Source organism: Mustela putorius, unplaced genomic scaffold (genome assembly GCF_011764305.1).
Source record: "Mustela putorius furo isolate JIRA1106 unplaced genomic scaffold, ASM1176430v1.1 tig00000196_pilon_pilon_pilon, whole genome shotgun sequence".
NCBI lineage: Eukaryota > Metazoa > Chordata > Mammalia > Carnivora > Mustelidae > Mustela > Mustela putorius.
Genome location: NW_025421310.1, coordinates 2514155 through 2535396, shown reverse-complemented (window position 1 = coordinate 2535396; position 21242 = coordinate 2514155). Strand labels below are relative to the sequence as shown.

At 50.4% G+C, this 21242-nt stretch overlaps 2 long non-coding RNA genes across 3 annotated transcripts in view; one reads left to right on the top strand and one right to left on the bottom strand.

Moving 5' to 3' along the window:
- Positions 1–8042: 8042 nt before the first annotated feature.
- On the bottom strand, positions 8043–18635 carry LOC101687621. Its single transcript, XR_201375.3, has 3 exons — positions 18459–18635; positions 15548–15685; positions 8043–8713 (listed from the first exon to the last, which is right to left on the bottom strand). It is a non-coding gene; the product is annotated as an uncharacterized LOC101687621 (long non-coding RNA).
- Positions 18620–21242, top strand: part of LOC106004483 — a 35877-nt gene continuing 33254 nt past the window's right edge. For both annotated transcript variants that reach the window (XR_006605874.1, XR_006605873.1), the window contains exon 1: positions 18620–18738. This is a non-coding gene — a long non-coding RNA (uncharacterized LOC106004483). The remainder of the gene's footprint in view (positions 18739–21242) is intronic.

Here is a 21242-nt window from a genome sequence, read left to right as displayed (position 1 = left end):
GAGGCCTTAACCCACTGAGCCACCCAGGCACCCCTTCATGTAGCTTTTAAATTACCTTTCAGGAGGATTGTAGCAGTGTGACCACCCAGCATTTTATAAGCCTTGACTTTTATCCAAAAGGAGGGGGGGTCCTACACATTTCCAGGGAGGGTATAAATTGATACAACTCTGTGAAGTACTATTTATTACTTGCTATCCAAGATTACAAACACACAACTCTTTGTCTCCGTAAACCTGTTGCTAGGAGTTAATCCAATAGGTTTATTTGTATGTTGTAGACTGCTTGAACATGGTCTCACTGTGGTATTGATTTCAGAAGTGAAAATTTGTAAACAACCTCAGCGTCCACCATGGGGAACTGCGTTAGTGTTTTATGCTGGAATGGAGAACTACGCAGCTTTAAAATTGGGGACTGTCTTTATGTAATCTTACGGGAAAGAGCTCCAAGATACATTGTTAAATGAAAAGGTATAATAAGGAGTCCAAAGTATGTTTCCATTTGTGTAAAAAAACATTGCTTATACACACACACCCCTAAAGGTACAAAGTAACCAGTCATACTAGTTGCTCTTGGGGAGGAGAACTGGGGGGAAAGGGATGAGGAATAATTTTCACTCTATATCTTTTGATACTTTTGGAATTTTGAAACATGTAAAAGTATTACCAGTTCATAAAATAAATTTTAAAATCTCAACTCTTGCAAATTAAAGTAAGTTTGATCATTGGCTTCATTTTCTGTTGCACCTACACACACACAAAATTCTTAGCCACACTAAGCTACATACTAACTCAATGCACACATGTCTGAGCATTGAGATAATGGAACCAGTTAAGTGTAAATAGCTTTGACTCCATGAATTTTCTTGCAAGCTATAAACTAACACCTAAATTTTAGTAGCACAGAAATTTTCGAGTTATTAAATTCCCTGTATCAGCCCAAAATTTGAGAGCCCACTCATGAACGAGCCAAGTTGCCCATTTTCAGGATCTCTTGTACATCTTCAGCAATATTCAAGTTGTTTGTGCAAAAGGTAACTGGGAAGGAATCTGCGTCCTGTCTGAAAAAGTCTCCCATAGGTCTCTTGTAAGGAGAGCCAAAGTGAACATCTTTCAGATGTTCTAAGTTGTTCAACGTGGTAATCACAAGCCACATGTAGCTATTTAAATGTAATTTTAAATTCACCCAAAATTAAAATTGAGTTCCTCAATCACATCAACCACACATTTCAACTGCTTGCTAGTTACAAACAGAACATCTCCCTCATCTCTAGAAAGTTGTTTTGCATAATGCTGTTCGAAGGTAAGTGGCTGACGGGATATTTTTAAATCTCTTGTGATCAACTGATCAGTGAGAAGGATAGAGAAGGCCAGACTGCATGCACATCAGGGGTCAGCAGAGTAGCAGTGCGTGGTATTTTGTCCGGGCTTGGATAAAAGAAAACAAAAAGGTAGGTAGGACGTCACTGGGAGAAATTAGCATACAGACCACGGAGTCGGTAATCGTGGGTTTCAGTGTCCTTTCTTGGGTAGGCTGAACAATGCTCCAATTCTTTGCGGATATCTGCTGAAACTTCACAGTAAAGCCGTGTTCACTGGAGAAAATTCCTCAAACTGTGTAGACATGTATGGATGTACGTGCGTTTGAGAAAACAAACAAAGGACGCCGTATATGAAAAAACAAATAGCCTACGCGTGTGGGCGTCCGTCGGGTCCCACACACCAGTGGCGCAGAACAACCACGTTCCCACGATCCCTCCCCGGCGCCGTCGACCTTTGGACTTCATTTCCCAAAAGGCCATTCATCCTGCCCATGGCCAGTTCCGGGCACGCCGCTGGCAGGGCCCTCTGGGAGATAAAGTCCCGAACTCAGAGTTCGGGCCACCGGCGGAAAAGCGGTCCGGAAGTGGCTTTGGCGAGTGTGAGCACTTCGGAGGCTGGCGGTGCCACGAAACTCTGTGGGGGGCGGTGCTGGTGAGTCCACGGTTTCGGCCTGAGGGCTTTTGTGAGTGTGAGGGGTGACGAGGCCCGTCTGTGCACGCGGTGGTAGTGACTGAGTAGCTGAGCGGGTCCCGAAGGGCAACGCGACCCGGAGATGGGTCGCGGGGACGCCTTGAGAGACGGGGGACAGGGGAGAAAGGAGGTGCCGTGGGCGCGAGCGCATGCGGAAGGCTGCGAAGGAGAACCTTGCGCGTGCCCGTGAGACCTCAGTTGTGTATGGCCGAATGTGGCACTGCACGTGTGCGTGTCAGAGAGGAGGGGTGTTTGGTATGTGTGGGAACCCAGGGCGTCAGTGTTTTATGTGTGCAGGTGTAACCCTAGGTGTGTGCGTGTGGCCAAGTGTGTCACCGCGTGTGCGTTTCAGAGGGGAAGGGTGTCTTGCTGGTGAGACACCACTTGTGTGTGCAGATGAGACTGCAGGTGTGTGTGGGAGAGCCCAGTGTGTCAGTGTCTGGGTGTGCAGATGTGATCTCAGGTATGTGCATTTGACTGGATATGTTACCGCTTGTGCATGTCAAAAGGGAAGAATGTATTGCATGTGTGACACCACTTGTATGTGCAGATGAGACCTCAGGTAATGTGTGGGTGGTCAGGTGTGTCACCATGCATGTTTGTGGGGAAGGGATGCTTTGTATGTATGACACCCACTTTGTGTCTACAGGTGTGACCTCAGGTGTGTGCCTGTGGCCTGTACCCCTTAGCCGTCACTCCCATTCCCCTTTTCTCCAGCCCCTGACAACCATTAATCTACTTTCTGTTAATCTACCTCTGTTCTGGACATGAGATATAAATGGGATCATAACAGTATGTGGCTTTTTTGTGTCTGGCTTCTTTCACTGAGCAAAATGTTTTTAAAATACATGTTGTACCATATATCAGTATTTCATTAAATTAAAAAAATTTTTAATAGCTGAATAATAATCCATTGTGTGGCTATATACCACAGTTTGTTTACCCAAATAATGGTACTGTGAACATACAGATTTTTGTGTGGACATATGTTTTCCATTTGGAGGAAGGAGGCAGTTGGGTCTTTCCCAGGAAAGCTCATGTGTATGGCCACATGTGCTCCCTGGTGCCTTCGCTCATCCAGCAGTATTTCATTTTCCAGAATCCCAGCCCTGAGTCCTGAAGTGAAAGCCAGAAGTCTGACCGATGTATGGGAGTAGATGGGAGGAGGCAGTAGCTCTGGGAACTGGAATCCATCTTTGCAAGACTCACCCACAACCTGGGATCTCTGTCTGGGACTAAGACCACATGGTCCCTATCCTGTAGCTGCTGAGGTCAAGCAGCCAAGAGACAGAGCAGAGGGCCAGGCAGGAGCCTGAGGAGCCAGGTGAGGCACATGTCAGGGTGGTAGTCACAGGGCTGGACATTTTCAGAAACCAGATTTTCCCTCAGAATATGCCCTGCTGCCCTCATTCTACTGCCCTGCCATCCTCAGCCTAGTCCAGACGACCCCCTCTTCACGGGTCTCCTGCCTCCCCTTCCTGCCTCTGTTGCTCTCCGCACCACACCAGAGAGGTTTTTAAACCCTGAATGGTGAGGCCACCACTCTCTTAAGCCTTCTATCCCTGCCCTGGTTGTCACAGCAGCATTGGCAAACTCACCCTGTAAATACTAGGTAGCTAACATTTCAACTTCGTAGGCCAAGAGGCAAAACCCAAGATGTCAGGTAGGTACTTAATCTAACAAGAGAGAAAACACATACCCATGTGTTTTTTTCCCCTGATGAAATTCAGAACTTTATCGAATACTGAAATCTGAATTTCATGTAACATTAATCTTCTGATGATTTTTCCCTCCCAACCACTTAAAAATGGAAAAACTCTTCTTAGCTCACAGTCTCTACAGAAATGGGCTGTGGGACTGACTTGCTAAACCCTGATGTGACCAAAGCCACACTTCTTCCCATGCTTTCTGGGCCCTGCATAACCTGACTCTTGCCTGTTTCCAGGGCTCACCCTTTGCCCAGCCTCTGGGCACTGAATAGCATTTAAGCTTAGATACTACCTCAGAGGCCCTTCCTGGTCACTTAATTCAAAACAGGTGCCAAACACACCTACATTATGTTGTTTTGTTTTGTTTAGCATTCCCATTCATCACAGACTATAAATTTCATGGTGTGGTGCACCGTCCATGGCATATTTGTTTGTTTGTTTGTTTGTTTTTAATTTTTTTTAAATACTTTATTTATTTGACAGAGAGAAATCACAAGTAGGCAGAGAGGCAGGCAGAGAGAGAGGAGGAAGCAGGCTGCCCTCCAAGCAGAGAGCCTGATGCGGGGCTCGATCCCAGGACCCTGAGATCATGACCTGAGCTGAAGACAGAGCCTTTAACCCACTGAGCCACCCAGGCACCCCCATGGCATATTTGTTAAATGAATGAGTGAACAGTCACCTTTCTGCAAAAGATACGATTACTCAGTTTTACAGATAGAAAACCTAGGCCTTAGATGAACTGAGCAACCCAAGATCACCCAGCAGAGAGTGGTGAGATGGATTTGATCTTAGGTATGACAGATTCCACTTACCCCTCATGTTCACTCTTTCCAGTCTAGGAATGACACTGGGAGGAAGGGGTGGGCACCTGGTACATCAGGGCCTCCCATGAGCCCTTCACTCCTTGGAGTCTCATAGGACTTGAATTCAGGACGGCTGGGACTATTGCTTTTCCTATCTGTATCTCACTTTGTCCCCAGACAGTCCCTGTAGAGGCATCCTGACAGGAGTCTGCTGCCAGTGCTGTCCGTAAACCTGAAAGCATAGGGCAGATACTACAAACTATTACACAGCATATAATTTACTTTGTGTGAATGAAGTTCAAGAATAGGCACAAATTGTGTGTTGCCAGAAATCCCAGTAGCAGTCACGCTGGGGCAGATGCCGGGCAGGAGCTGTCCACGGTGCTGAAAGTCCTAGTGTGAGCTGTCCGAATGGTAGCTAAGAGCTTCATGGAGATATTAAAATGTAAATCAGGGGGCGCCTGGGTGGCTCAGTGGGTTGAAGCCTCTGCCTTCGGCTCAGGTCACGATCTCAGGGTCCTGGAATCGAGCCCCGCATCGGGCTCTCTGCTCAGCAGGGAGCCCGCTTCCTCCTCTCTCTCTGCCTGCTTGTGATCTCTGTCTGTCAAATAAATAAATATTTAAAAAATAAAAAAATAAAATGTAAATCAGGTGGCTCAGTGGGTTAAAGCTTCTGCCTTCTGCTCAGGCCATGGTCCCAGGTTCCTGGGGTTGAGCCCCACATCGGACTCTCTGTTCAGCAGGGAGCCTGCATCCTCCTCTCTCTCTGCCTACTTGCGATCTCTGTCAAATAAATAAATAAATAAAATATTTTTAAAAATGTAAATCAGTTAAACTTCAAATTACACATCCAGGGGGCGCCTGGGTGGCTCAGTGGGTTACACCTCTGCCTTCGGCTCAGGTCATGATCTCAGGGTCCTGGGATCGAGCCCCGCATTGGGCTCTCTGCTTGGAGGGGAGCCTGCTTCCTCCTCTCTCTCCGCCTGCCTCTCTGCCTACTTGTGATCTCTCTGTCAAATAAATAAATAAAATCTTTTTAAAAAAAATTAAACATCCAGTTTCTCAGTCACACCACCTGTGTTTCTACCATTTGGGAGCCACTTGGAGCTGATGGCGGATCAATTGGACAGTATAGCTCCAGAACATTTTCATCCTCACAAAAAGTTCTAGAGCTTGATCTGGACAGTGGCTATACAGGTGTGTTGATTGGTCAAAACCTATTCAACTATGGGGCTCCTGGGCGGCTCAGTGGGTTAAGCCTCTGCCTTTGGCTCAGGTCATGATCTCAGGGTCTTGGGATCGAGTCCTGCATTGGGTTCTCTGCTCGGCGGGGGGCCTCCTCCCCCCTCTCTCTGCCTGCCTCTCTCTCTGTCAAATAAATAAATAAAATCTTAAAAAAAAAAAAAACCTCATTCAACTGAGCATTTATGCATCTACTAAAAATATATCTTTTTGAAACCACAGACTCAAGTATCACTGTGTGGGTTCAGATCCTCACCCATCACTTGCTTTGTATCCTTGATTTAACCTCTCTCTGGCCTCCCGTCCCTTCCTGTAAAACAGTGATGATAGTACCTCTTTTTCCTCGTGTTAGGGCACTTGGCCAGAATTGCACAGCCAACCCTTGAGAAGTTAGTGCCCTGGGGATGGCATGGAGCTGCAACACAGGCAGCTGCGGCTGCTCTCAGGAACTTGATCTTGGCTCAGAGATAGTCCCCCATTTTCGAGGGAGGGGTCTGAGGCCCAGCCTCCAAGGATCATATCAGAGGGCTGCTTTCTTTGGGGCCCTGACCTCAGTGACCCCTGGCCCAGCGTAGGAGCCAGGACAAGATGAAGGATGTAAAGGTGGTGTGGCTTCTGGCAGCAAGGACACCATGCGGTGGTCCTATGTTATGTTTTATTTCACAGAGACTGTCTAAGACATAATGCCATCCATCCTCCCTGGAGCCTGTGCTTTTTGTACCCAGGAAGAAATTGGCCCAGAGCAGGGATATGGCCTGTTAGTGGCTCACAGTGGAGCTGTGGGTCCAGGGCTTCGTACTCCAAGTATTTATCATCTTCTAGGTCACTGTGGACCCATGGTGGCTATGTAGATCCCTTTACAAGAGTCCAGGTAGGCTGTCACATCCCCAGACTAATTCTGGGGTGTGTGGGTCACCCCATCTGTCTATGTGGACACAGGACTCACTATCTTGGCTGGTCATGGATGGGGACAAGAGTGGGGGTGCCTCCATGGAAAAGTTCAACTGCAGCAAACATCTTACCCCTCGATGCCTCAGTTTCCTTCCTATAAAATGGGTCAGGTAGTGTCGGTTCTAACTATCCCTCATAGGGACAGAATGAGAATCAAGCAAGCCTATGAAAGGTGCCCACATCATAATGCCATTAACTACTGGTATGTAGTTAATGTTGAGGGCTATGGTTCAGCCAAGTTCTGGAGGATAAGCAGGAGGGAACAGACCCAGGGCGAGCAGTGCAAAAGGAAACACCTGTGGGAGGGTCTGGACCAGGAGGGCCAGAGCCCCTGGGAAAGAGTCTAGGGGCTGGCAAGGGGAGGGATATGAGGTGAGGGGACTTTGGGGCTTGGGTCTCTGGGGCCTGAGGGCAGATCTGGCCTCCCTCACATCTGCTCCCCTCCCCCAGCTCTTCCTTCTCAGGGGAGCATCAAGGAAGACAAGCCCAAGGCCCAAGATACTGCATTGCCAGCAGATGCCTTCCACGTGAGTTTCCAGAAATGTCACTCGTCTCAGCAGGCATCCTCCTTTCTATTCTTGTTTCTCTGGTGCTCGACCACTCGCCACTGGAATGGAGCCACAGCTCCCAAGGAGCATGAGTCCTGGGGCAGGGCCCCTTCATCAGTGACCAGGGCTCTCTTCCTCCTCTTCCTCTCCTTCTCCCTTCACTCCAGGATGGGGCTGAGTGAGCCTGTCAGTCTAGGGCACCTTGCAGGAAATCCATGCCTGGACCGATCTGGGACACAGGCTCTTTATGGTCACCCTGTTTACCAGCCAACTTCCAGGAAAAGGACAGAGCAGGAACTAGCGTATGCTGACACCTGGAAGATGTTAATGGGTAAATGAGTGAATGGGGGCACTGAACAGCATTTAGAAAGGTGGTTCGGGGCTTTGAGTATTGACGGTGAGTAGTTCCTCTGAAATTGGTGGTGTCTGCTGACAGGCCCTTTATTCATGGGTTCCCCAGGGAGACAGCCACACAAAGGCAGAGGGATTGTTTCTATGGTCTCAGGGTGCTGCCGTGGGGCAAAAAGTCCAGGCTGGGGACACTTACTGGTCCCAGAGCACATGTGGCTGGTCTTGGATGCCATCACATCCTCCAAGCCTCTGCTGCCCAGCCCTAAAGTGGATGTAGACCACACAGGTGTGACAGATGGCTTTGTTGGGGGCTGACAGGGGCCATCCAGCTGTCACTCTAAGACCACAAACCTGAGTGCTTTGGGAAGGGATGAGGCATCACTGCGTCTTAACCTGCTTAGGTTCCTAGAGCAAAATACTGTGAAACGTGTGGCTTAATCAACAAATTTATCCCTCACAGTTTTGGAGACTGGAAGTGCAAGATGAGGGTGCCCAAAGGGCTGGTTCTGGTGAGCCCTCTCTTCCCGGCTTCCTGATGAGTTAGCAAAGCCTTCAGCTGTGGCACACACCTCATGCAGCGCCGGTGCGTCCATGCAGGTGCCGGGCCCTGCATGCGCTGCCTGAGCTGGAAGACGGTCAGCAAGCCTGCGGCCCTCCTTCCCCCTCGGAGGGTTCACGCTGGACAGAAGCCCTTTAAGTGTCACAAATGTGAGAAAGTCTTCAGCCCAGGCAGATCTCTAGCCTGGCACCGGAAAATCCTTTCCGAGGGGACACCACGTGAGTGCAGCGGGTATCAGAAGACCCTCGGCAGCTCTTCCCGTGCTTATCCCTCAGTGACCTGGGCGCGCACCGAACATGGCGGCGACCCGTCGTCTTTGGTGTGGTGTTTCTCCTCTGCAGAGGGCGCCGGGAGGATCAACAACCCCGGGCCGGTGCAGAGCAGCCCCTTGCCATCATACACGTCTTGCTGCAGGGTCAGCCGGTTAGGTGAGAAAGCCAGAGTAGCCTTCAAGGGGAGCAACAGCCCCTCCCATGCTCCATCATGCAGGTTCCCACAGATGTCCACTAGGTGGTCGGAGAGACTATGGTCCCAGCAGGTCTGGAACAGTCGTTTCAGGTTTTGCCAAGGCAAAAATGAAATTAAAAACAAAAACCAAAAAACATGAAACTTAAAAAAATGCTTTTTCAGGGCACCTGGTTAGCTCAGTCAGTTGAGCTTTTATCCACTTTAAAGAGTGCACATCCTCTCTCCCTTAAGTGAATAAATAAATCTTTTTTTTTTTTTAAGATTTTATTTATTTGACACAAAGAGAGAGAGATCACAAGTAGGCAGAGGCAGACAGAGAGAGAGGAAGAAGCAGGTTCCCTGCTGAGCAGAGAACCCGATTTGGGACTCGATCCCAAAGATCGAGATCATGACCCGAGCTGAAGGCAGAGGCTTAACCACACTGAGCCATCCAGGCACCCCGCAATATTACTTTTTTAAGATGCATTTATTTTAGAGTGTGAGAACATTTCCATGAGAGAGAAGACTGGGCATGAACTAAGACAGGATACGGACACACACACATACACAAACGTCACAAATCACAGAAGTGCACAAAACATCTGGCAAAAAACAGCCACCCAGAAGCCCCCATCCTTGCTTTTATTTATTTTTTAAGATTTTATTTATTTAACAGAGAGGGAGATCACAAGTAGGCAGTGAGGCAAGCAGAGAGCCCCTGCCAAACAGAGAGCCTGATGCGGGGCTCAATCCCAGGACCCTGAGATCATGACCTGAGCCAAAGGCAGAGGCTTAACCCACTGAGCCACCCAGGTGCCCCAATAAATATTTAAAAAATTAAAAAAAAAAAAGGAAGATGCTTTTTCAGTTGTTGGTGCCTTGTATTAATTCTGGCCATATGGTTTTGTTTTTTCCTTCAGCCAGAAAGTAAGGTTTGTAATGCTGAAATGTGGTGTGTCACAGTCCTGGTATTTTATTTTATTTTAATTTATTTATTTAGCAGAGCACAAGCAAGGGGAGCAGGAGGGGGAAGAGCAGGCTCCCTGCAGGGAGCCCAACGTGGGACTCAGTCCCAGGACCCTGGGATCATGACCTGAGCTGAAGGCAGATGCTTAATGACTGATCCACCCAGGTGCCAAAAGTTGCAGTCTTTAAAAAAGACATTGTGTGTCATTCATCAGTTTCAACACAAGGATTTCATTAAAATCATTTGAGCCGGTGACATTCACGTAAGACCTTAGCACTTGTAAGCACTTACACCCATTGTTCTATTCATCCTCTCAGCACCCCTGGGATGCAGATATTTTTATCCCCACTTTAGCGACAAGTTGCTGAGTTGTTGTTCTTGTTACTGTTGTTGTTTTAAGACCTACTTATTTGAGGAGGGTAGGGGTAGAGGAGACAATCCCAAGCAGACTGTGCTGATCATGGAGACTGACACAAGGCCCAATCATGACCCCGAGACCATGACTTGAGCTGAAACCAAGAGTCAGACGCTTAACTGACTGAGCCACCAGGCGCCCCAAGGAGCTGAGATTTTGAGAGGTTAAACCATTGCCAGAGGACCTCGGCTAGAAGCCACTCACTTTTCAGGATAAAAATATATGAGTTAGCAGATGGGGACAGAGAGGGAACAGTCCCTCCATCCCTTTCAGCATATGCAAGGGGTATTTACTATAAGGAGGCAGCTCTAGAATTTGCCGTTCTCTTGAGACTGAGAAATGGTGGGGTGATTGGGTCCCACCTGAAGAAGCAGGTTGAACCATCAGCTGACTTAGGTAAAGGCAGAAAGTAGTAGCTGGCAAGCCACTGCTTAGTCTAGATGTTGGTTACGTGCCTGCTGGAGCCATTCCTTCATCCCATCACAGGTGTGAGCCTTTCACTTTCCCACACAGCTTCACTCAGGGGTTCTCTGTGGCCATCAGGATGTGACCTGGCCTTGAAGCCCCTGCACTCACCCACCATACCTCATCTTTTTGAGTTCATTTCCAGTCATCCCTGTGTTGTCCAAACCCAGCTTGGTTTGGTCTCCTGTCCTCAGCATCAGCTCCAGGGGCCCTCCTCACTGGCTGAATCAGAAGCAACCTGTCTTCCCCTCATGTCCCGCGTGGCAGTATGAACATTGTGTTGTCATTGTCCATGTCCTTGTTCAGAGCCCACTCTGGACCCAGAGCCCCTTCAGCACACACCTGTTTGAGGTGCCTCCATAGACCCATCCCCTGGCACGTGTCTGGGACAAAATTGGGATGGAATAAGTAAGTGAACCAGGGAGATGGGGCGGGCTTGCCACAGACCCTGTAAAAACAGGGACTGTGTCCTGGCAGCAAGGTGGAGGTACAAGGAGGGACGGGCCAGCTCTCAGCAAAGACTGCTTCCTTCCTGCAGGGAGGTCAGGCCTAAGAACCAGCTAAATCCAGCTCCATGGGTTTGAAGTCCAGCATGACCCCAAGGCACTCTGGGTCTTTATTCCCTGCCTCACGTTCTTGTCTGCGAAATGGGGATGGCAAACGCCTCCCGGCATGAACATGTTAACTTAGAGAGAAAGTTATGTGCAGTGTGAGTGTCGTTCCACCAGGAAGCACCTTCCACCTGAGGCAGGTCAGTGACGGTTACAGAGTGGCTGAGGTTGGGTGATGAGAAAGAAGTGCCACAAACAGCTGGCATGAACAGCCCTGCCGGGGGAGAGGGCGCCAGGTGGGAAACACCCAGCTCTTATGGGATCTGACAGTCAGGGCAGAGGCTGGCACAGCACCACACAGAAGCAGAATGGTACCCACAGAATGGCCCTGGGCGATTCACTTTCTCCAGAAGGCCAGTCTTCAAGTTCTCTGCCCATTCCTATTGATGGTGCACCTGTGTGTGTCTCATATCGAACGTCTGTCTGCAGAGAGCTGTTCAGACACTGTGCAGAGGGCAGGGGAGCTGCGGGCACTAGCTGCGGGAGGCAGAGACTGGGCCTCCAGGCCAGCTGGACTGTCCTGGGGCAGGAAGCAAGGGGGAGTCCATGGGGCCTCGAGGCTGTCACTTCACTCCTTGAGTGGTGTGCACCTGCATTTAAATACAGCCTCACAAAACATCGCACGCTCACACACCGACAGAAGACGCTCTCTCTCTTCTTCTTCTTTTTTTTTTTTTAAGATTTTATTTATTTATTTGACAGACAGAGATCACAAGTAGGCAGAGAGGCAGGCAGAGAGAGAGGAGGAAGCAGCCTCCCCGCCGAGCAGAGCAGAGCAGAGAGCCAGATGCGGGGCTCGATCCCAGGACCCTGAGATCATGACCTGAGCCAAAGGAAGACACTTAGTGACTGAGCCACCCATGTGCCCTGACGTGAGAGTTTTTTATCTCTAGTTCTCCATGTTACAGAGTCAGGTTTATTATCTCCATGCTATGGAGAAAGTTGAGACCCAGAGAAGTAGAATCATCTGCCTGAGCAGGAGAGAGTAAGAAGCACAATTGGGAACTGAGATCCACTGGGCCCCTCCTGATAGCCTGTACTTCCTATTGCATCCCCCCACTCCTTAGCCAGTGGTTCCCAGCCTCACTTACACGTGAGAATTGCCTGGATAAAAATCTGGGTGACCAAACCAAACCCCAAACCAGTGCGATCTGGATCTGTGGTAGGCAGAATAATGCCTCCTCTCCCTGCTTAAAGATGCCCACATCGTAATCCCCAGAACCTATGAATATGATACTTTACACGGCAAAAGAGAATTTGCAGACAGGGGGTGGGGGGGTGGGGAGAATCCTGGGTCACCAGGTGGATCCAGTGTCATCACAAAGATCCTTTTAAGTGAAAGAGAAAGGCAAAGAGGGCCAGAGTCAGAGAAGGAAATGAGATGACATTGATGCAGATAAGAAACAAGGAATGTAGAAGAGACCAGGAAATAGTTTTCCCCTGGAGTCTCAAGAAAGAACTGCCCCTGCCACTAGGGCGATTTTAGCCCCTTGAGACCCATTATGGACTTCTGACTTCCAGAAAGATCTTTGTTGTTATAAACCACTACATTTGTGGTAATTCGTTAGAGCAATAGGAAACCAACACAGCCTCTCTAGACACAAACCAGACCAGTGGAGCACAACCAGCTGTACCCGGGGGAAAACAGGAACAATGGTTTATGCAAGTGATAAAAGAGAAATCGGGAAAAATGTGGGGCTCTTTTCCCTGGTAGGTGGGTGGAAAGGCAAGTTCTGTTTGGAGGCAGGGAGGCACCAGTGATGTGAAGCTGGGCTGGAGAGAAGGCAGGGCTGAGAGCTGGAAAGCAGAAGCTGCCAGAGGTAGGGCACCTGGGTGGCTCAATTGGTTGAGTGACTGCCTTCGGCTCAGGTCATGATCCAGGATCGAGTCCTACATTGGGCTCCCAGCTCGATGGGGAGTCTGCTTCTCCCTCTGACCTTCTCCCTTCTCGTGTTCTGTCTCTCTCTCAAATAAATAAATAAAATCTTAAAAAAAAAAAAAAAAAAAAGCAGCAGCTGCCAGAGGTAAAGCTTTCGGTGGTGCAGAAAGGGATGGCCACAGCAGAGCCGGGAAACTGGATTAACCAGAACCACCCAGAGAGTGCCTGGTGCACAAAAGGGGCCCAATAAAAATGTGGTCTCTTGTTATGATTACTGGGGCTGAGCATCCTGGGGCTGTTCCTTTGACAACAAAAGGCAGAAAAAAAAAAAAGCACAGGGGAGGCCAAGAAGACCCAAGGAGATGAGGGCAACCAGTGCCATCCACAGGCCAAATCCCAGTTCAGTGCTGGATAGACCCAAGGAGATGAGGGCAACCAGTGCCACCCACAGGCCAAATCCCAGTTCAGTACAATTCACAGGATTTCTTGGATTAGGACCCCTGTGGTGTGTCTACCAGTGGTGAGAAAACGAGAAGGGGCCATGTGCACAAAATACCAGTGCAGGCAAATCTATGGAGGCAGAAAGCAGATTAATGGCTGTCAGAGGCTGGGGATGGGAGAATAGGGAGTAACTGCTAATTGATATGGGGTTTGTTTTTGGGGTGAGGAAAGCCTTCTGGAATTAGACAGGGGTGGTATTTGCACAACCTTGCGAATATATTAAAAAGTGAACTGCATGGGGCGCCTGGGTAGCTCAGTGGGGTTAAGCATCTGCCTTCAGCTCAGGTCATGGTCTCAGGGTCCTGGGATTGAGCCCACAATGGGCTCTCTGCTCAGCAGGGAGCCTGCTTCCCCGTCCCCCGCCTGCCTCTCTACCTACTTGTGATCTCTCTCTCTGTCAAATAAATAAATAGAATCCTTAAAAAATAATAAAAATAGGGGCGCTTGGGTGGCTCAGTGGGTTAAGCCTCTGCCTTCAGCTCAAGTCATGATCCCAGGGTCCTGGGATTGAGCCCCGCATCAGGCTCTCTGCTCGGCGGAGAGCCTGTTTCCCTCTCTCTCTCTCTGCCAGCTGCTCTGCCTACTTGTGATCTCTCTGTCAAATAAATAAATAAAATCTTTGAAAAAAATTAAAATTAAAATTAAAAAAAATAAAAAGTGAACTGCAGGGGCGCCTGGGTGGCTCAGTGGGTTAAAGTCTCTGCCTTCAGCTTGGGTCATGATCCCAGGGTCCTGGGATTGAGCCCCACATTGGGCTCCCTGCTCAGCAGGGAGCCTGCTTCCTCCTCTCTCTCTCTGCCTGCCTCTCTGCCTACTTGTGAACTCTCTCTGTCAAATAAATAAATAAAATCTTTAAAAAAAAAAAAGTGAACTGCACACTTTAGAAGGATGAACTTGAGGTATGTGAGCTATAGTTTAAAAAGAAGGGAGTTAATTTTTTTTTTAATATTTTATTTATTTATTTGAGAGAGAGACAGTGAGAGAGAGCATGAGCGAGGAGAAGGTCAGAGAGAGAAGCAGACTCCCCATGGAGCTGGGAGCCCAATGCGGGACTCGATCCCGGGACTCCAGGATCATGACCTGAGCCGAAGGCAGTCGTCCAACCAACTGAGCCACCCAGGCGTCCCAGAAGGGAGTTAATTTTTAAAGGGAAAAGAATATGGAAAGAGAACCAGGTAAAAGGGCAAACTGGCAGCAGGGAGGGAAGCAATGAGAGTGTAGGTGTAAGATGAGAGAGAGGACATGCCTTAGGCCTTCTGGACGATGGGAGATAACGTGGGGCATGGAGACAGCACAGCCACCAGGGCTCTTTCGCAGGTCCAAGCTCCCTGGAAGGGCTTTGCCACACTACTTGCATTCGTACCACTTCCCTCAGGGGTGGGTCCTCTGGTGTACTTTTTAGTACACTATATACCAGGCAAGGAAGACTTTTCTACACTCGTGGCATTCATAGGGTTTCACTTCAGTATGGATCCTCTGGTGATCAATGAGGTTAGACCAGCACTGAAAGACTTTCCCACGGGTGCTACATGGACAGGTGCTACATGGATAGGGCTTTTTCCCAGGGTGAGTCCTCTTGTGCACAGGGAGGGCCAAGTGCTGCCTGAAACTCTTCCAATACAAGCTGAACCTGCAGGGACTCCTGTCCACACAGGCAGCCTAGGACACAACTGCCTCTGGCATGTGCTCAAAGTTTCCTCCATGTGCACCTAACATGTGTGGTTTCTTTTCCACAGCAACACTCTATTTTTTTATAGAGCTGGAAGGTATCCTGACACTCCTCACAACTGTTTAAAAAAAATTTTTATTCATTTATTTGTCAGAGAGAGAGAATACAAGCAGGAGGATCAGCAGGCAGAGAGAGAAGCAGGTTCCCCGCTGAGCAAGGAGCCCCATGCGAGACTTGATCCCAGACCCTGGGATCATGACCTGAGCCAAAGGCAGACACTTAAGTGACTGAGCCACCTAGACATCCCCCACTTCTCACAACTTTATTGCCTATAACCTCTCCCCATACTAGGAAATTCTAGTCTATTGACTATTCCCCAAAGGTCTATTAGGGAATGACCTTTTCTTAAAATTTTTTTACCTAGAAAAGTCTCCTCAGTAGCATCAGCATCTTTGAAGGCAGAGCCCCGTGAGCTCTCTTTTCTGATGACCTTCCTTGTTACCGCCATGATGAACTGCAGCAGCTCTTTGAATATGCTCTGTGGTCACCGTCCTTGATCTGAAAGAAACCAAGATCACAAATGTCAACTCCGTTGACTTTCTAAGCTGAAAAAAAAAAACAGAAGTATTGATGAAGTAGACAGAATTAACGGTTCAGTTCTCTACCCCTCCTTGTATATATACCCTTGGCCATATTTGTGGTTCTTCTCACTAAAGGCAGCATGGATGCCTCTTCCTTGACTTTGGGTGTGGCCATGTGACTTGCTTTGGCCAACAGAATCTGAGTGGAGTTGCTAGTATGTTAGTTCTGAGCCTGGGCCTCAAGCCTGCAGGCATCTCTGCCATCACCATGAGATAAACTTGCCCTATGAGCCGTACAAGACAAATACAGCAGAGATGGACCCAACCTATAGCCTGGAACCCAGCCCAGCCCAGATTAGCCAATTCTTAGACTCATGAGAGAAAAAAGTGCTTACTGCTGTCGGTCAGGGAACTGTTGTAGCAGTTCATTACAGAGCAATAGCTGACTGACATAACTGCCAAATTAAGAGGAATAAAAGATGGGGTTTGAATTCTGGGGAGAAAATGAGAAAGAGAGAGAGGGAGAGGAGTGTCTATTCAGGAAAACCCAGAGGTCCAGAGCACTGGTCCAGTAATCCGAGAATAAGCATAAAGGTGTCTTCCAAAGTCTGGGATGTGGAGTGGAAGGGCCACGGTGAGGATGGAAAGTAAGACAGAATCCAGATAAGCAGCTTCAAGAATGGAATACCGTCACTCTGCCATTCATTCTTCACAACTCTTCTTGGGGCTCTGACCTGTGCTAAGCACCAAGGATGCCCCGGCCTCAGGTCATAGAAAGGGTAAGACTCCTCTCTGCTCTAACAGCACAGACTCCTAATCTGGACAGAGAGGAAGGCCCTGAGGAAAGCTCCCGTCGACTTTCCAGGTCACCCCACACCTACTGTCCATCCAGGCTCGTTACTCCCTGGGACCTGGGTCTCCTCTGGCTGTTGCCCTCTCTCCCCCTACCCTCAGAAGCCTCCCAGCAAGTATCCCCACACTCATACCAATGCCCCTTCATCCCATTACATGCTGAACTGTGTCCCACCCAAATTCACACATTAACACCCTAAACCTAATGCCTGGTATATCCCAGAATGTGACTGTATTTGGAGACCTTTAAAGAGAGCGCAAACATTAAACGAAGTCATATGGGTGGGCCCTAATGCAGTGACTGGGAGAGACACCAGGGGTGTGCTCAAGAGGAAAGGCCACATGATGACAGAGCAAGAATGTGGCCAAGGAGAGAAGCCTCAGGAGAAACCAACCCTGCCAACACTTTGATCCTGGACTTCCAGCTTCTAGAACTGTGAGAAAATAAGTGTCTATTGTGTAGGCCACCCAGTCTGTGGTATTTAGTTATGGCAGCTGTAGCTAACTAAAACACTCTCAGGCTCCTGGGCCAGCCTTGCTCTCCCCTTGGATGCAGCACTTCAACCCATCAAGCCTGTCTGTTCTGTCTTCAAAACAAACCTGTATCTGACCACTTAGCAATACTTCTACCTCTACCATCCTGATCCAACCTACCCTGCTCCCCGGGATTCCAGCAGCACTCACCTCCTAGGTCTCCCTGCCTCTACCTTCACCCCAGGAGACTTCCCCTATAACAGCCAGAGGAATCCTACAAAGAGCTAAATCAAAGCACAGTTCTCTGGCCAAAGGCTTCCCATGGCTCCCACCTCTCTCAGGGTAGACATCCAAGTCCACACATGGCCCATAAGCTCTGCACCATCGGCCCCCACAGGCCTCCCGATTCCATCCCTATTCTTTGCTATGTCCTTCCCTCAATCCACTCCAGCTGGGCCTCCTTGCCTGTACCCGCCTCAGGCTCTTGGGATTAGCATTCCATCTACTGAAACACTCTGCCTCTTCCCTCTATTCAGGACTCAGCTAGGATGCCACCTCCTCAGAAGCAGTTTTTGCATCTTTGATTACTGTCTGCCTTCCCAACAACGTCCACTCCATAGAGGCAGGCGGTGCCTGTCGTCTTCAGGTCCCATCTGGGATGGCACTGGCCCTTACTGCTCAGTGCACATCTGTGGAAGACACAAGGTGCTCATTCTGGCTGCAGGCAAAGTTCTGACAAGCAGAAGGGGCCATGATCACAGGCTGGGGTCAGTAAGCATGGGCCAGGCCAACCTCAAAGCCTCACCACACAGGCTAGGCCCCTACCCACCCTGTCCTCCGCCACCAGCCGGAGTCTCCTGCTCAGACTCTCCACAGAGGACATGTTCTCACATACAGTCACACATTCAGGCATCCACGCTATCACACAGTCACATCCGCGATCACAGTCACAGTCCCTGCACCATCACAGAGCAATTCTACACAGTCTGGGACCCTCCTGCTGTATCGGGCTCTCCTGGGTACCACCACCAGACACCCTCTCTCAATGTGACAGCCACAGCGTGCTGCAGGATTGTCACATATGGTGACTAACACAGAGAGCACAAGCACAAGTTACACACACTTGAACTATCCACACACGTGGTCACAGCAAAAGACACATTCACCCTAGACTGTGGGGCACCTACAGCCACAAAGGACAAATACGTGCGATCACCTGTATATGGTCACAAAAAGCAACACATGCTACACACGCAGACACCCCTCACACCGACACCGACACCGTCACCTCTCACCCCCACGCACCGTGCACGCTTCCACCTACTGCACAGCCCCTGGCCCAACTCTCCACTCACGTCCGCCACAATCCCACAGTGGGCCAACCTTCTGCCCACTACCCGCCCGCACTGCAACTACCGTCGTACCCCCAGGGTGCGCAGGAGGGGATGCGGGGCTTTCTGGGGCTTGTAATCCAGGAGGACCGGAGGGCGGCTAACGGGCTGCGGAGCTTGAAACGTTAGACCCCTGAGCATTGTGGTTCCGCCCAGCCAGCGCGCCCGCGGGACGGCGAAGCGCATTCTGGGAATTGTGGTCCCGGAGGGCGGGCGCGCTGCTGGACAGCGCGGCGCATTCTGGGCGTCGTGGTCCCCACGAGTGGGCGCCTCCCGGTGAGCTCCCGTAAGTGGCTCCCACCGCATGGGTGAGGTGAGTCTTGGGGCGGTCCGCTGGGGTCGCGGCGGGAGAGGAACCCTCCAGGCCCCGAAGCCGCCAGCTCCTGCGGCGGCCTGGGCGAGGCGTGCGGGACCGACCCGAGCGCTGACCACAAGCGGCGCGACTGGAGGGCCGCGTGACGGCCGCCCCAGCCGAGTGTAGAACTCCCTGCCGGAGCGTGGCGCCAGCGGACGGGGATGCAGCCTGAGAGTGGGCTGCAGCGGCGCCACGCCGCGGGCGCGCGTTTCTGACGGGCCTCTAGCTGTGGTGTGTGGCCGACGGGGCTAGGGGCTTGCGTTCCCGGGGGGTGTTGTGTGCCGTCAGGCGTGGGAGCGTGGGGGTGTGGCTGCGGGGCTGGCGGCGCGGAGCCGGGTAGTGACGGGGTTCGCGGGGGCGTTGGCGCCGCTGTGAGGACATGCGGCTCCTGCCCTGACTGGGATTTGTAAAGTTTTTCTGGCGAGATAAACACAACACCAGGCAAAGTGGGTGCAAGGCAAGATTTATTAAAAACACTCCCCGGGGAAGTTTCAGGGCTCAGGGAGAAGGGGAGCCAGGAAAGTTGCGCGGAGGAGGTGGGCACCCTCAGGGAAGTTCCGCGACTCAGAAAAGCAGAATGGCGGAAGTCGCGCTCAAGGCGGAGAGGAGGGGGCTTTTAAGGGGTCTCGAGGGGAACTCAGGGGTCTTTTGGCAAGTTTCCCTTATTTGGATATTTCGCCTACTCGTCGGGGTCCCATTGGTCCACTGGAGCCCGGGTTGGGGGTCTCAGATTCCTGCTTGGGCCTTTGTTCTCCTGTCCGAGTTCAGGTTTTGTGGCGGGAACTTTCACCATCTTAAGCAGCCCTTTCTGCCAGCCTAACATTCCGACTTTTTGCTTAATATAATGGTGTCAGGGGCGTTGACTCAGTTCTGGCTACTTCCTGCTAAGGGGGGCGTTGTCATAGGGGTAGTCGGAGTCGGCAGGCGAGAGTAGGGCTGGAGGAGTTGAGTGACGAACACTCGGACAAGTTCTTGTAGGCGATCCTGCAAGTATCGGAAAAGACAGGGAGCAACTGAGACTAGAAGGAGGATTATGCATACAGGTCCTGCCAAAGGGAGCAGCCAGGTTACCTAGGTGTTAGGGATCCAGGCCCCAGGAAGACGTGTCTGGCCTCCGTGCTTGGATCCGATCCCTGAGTTCTTTGGTCCTGGAGGTAACTATACCTGATTGTTTAACAAAGTAACAACATTCTTCATTTAAGTATAGGCAGATCCCCCCTTTTTCGGTGGTCAGGAGGTCTAAGGCCCATTGGTTCTGTAGAGCTAAGGCTGCCAGGCTGGTGACTTGCGTCTGTAGGGCTGGAGGGAGTCAGCAATTCGTTCCATGTCATCATTCAGGGCTTGGGAGAGTTTGTAAAAAAAGTCTATGGAAGTTCCTATCCCCGCGGTTCCAGTTGCCACCCCTGTGGCTACTCCTGCCCCTGTTATGAATGGGAGGAAGGCAGCCCTTCCTCCACGGTGTTGGGGGAATAGGATGGATTGCACCTGGGAGGACAGTGTTGGTGTGGGCCCTTGAGAGAGCTCAGAGGAGAGTGAAGTAAGGTAGATAGGATAAAAGAGGCGGGGAAATGGCTGGAAGGCTATGATTTATAAGGGCCAGCCGTATAGTAATTCGAATGGGCTTAAGCCCAAAGGCCCGCGGGGCATAGCCCAGAGTCTGGTGTGGGCCAGGAAAGACTGGTCTCTAGGGCAAGTTTGGTGAGTTGGGCTTTGAGCAGCCCATTGGCCTTTTCTACCTTACCTGATGACTGAGGGTGGTATGGGATGTGAAGTTTCCAGGTTATGTTGAGGCTCTCAGCTACCTGTTGGGTTACACTGGAGATGAAGGCGGGTCCCTTGTCTGACTGGAGGGTCCGGGGCAATCCGAACCTCGGGATGATGTGCTCAATGAGTAGTGTAGCCATCACGTCCACTGTTTCCCGAGCCGTGGGGTAAGCCTCGATCCAGCCTGTGAATGTATCAACCAAGGTTAATAGGTAGCGAAAGGTTTTGTGGCGAGGCATGTGAGTGAAGTCCAGTTGTCAGTCTTCCCCTGACTGATGACCTCGACCGATGACCTCGGAGCTGATGGTTAGGTCCTGGTCTGTGGATTCCTCCTTGTGAGTTCACGGAGGAACAGGTTTTGCAAGCCTTGTGGACAACTTCAATTACCTTAGATAAGGAAGGATGATAGAACAGTGGCTGAAGAAATTGGTGGAGAGCCTTTGGGCCAATATGGAGGGATGGGGGATGTCAGTAATCAAGGTGTGCGCTGGATTGCCCTGCCCTGTCCCGAAGGTAGTTCCACCCCTTTATCTCCAATCTTTCCTCCCCATGCCTGGAGGGCTTGTGTTTCCTTTGTAGAGTAGGCAGGAATAAGGGGGGGGGGTTGAGGGGGGAGGTAGAGAGAGAGATATTCGGGTTTTCTAGGAATAGCTGATGGAATAGCTGGAGATGAGAAGTCAGATGGGCCAGGGATGGGG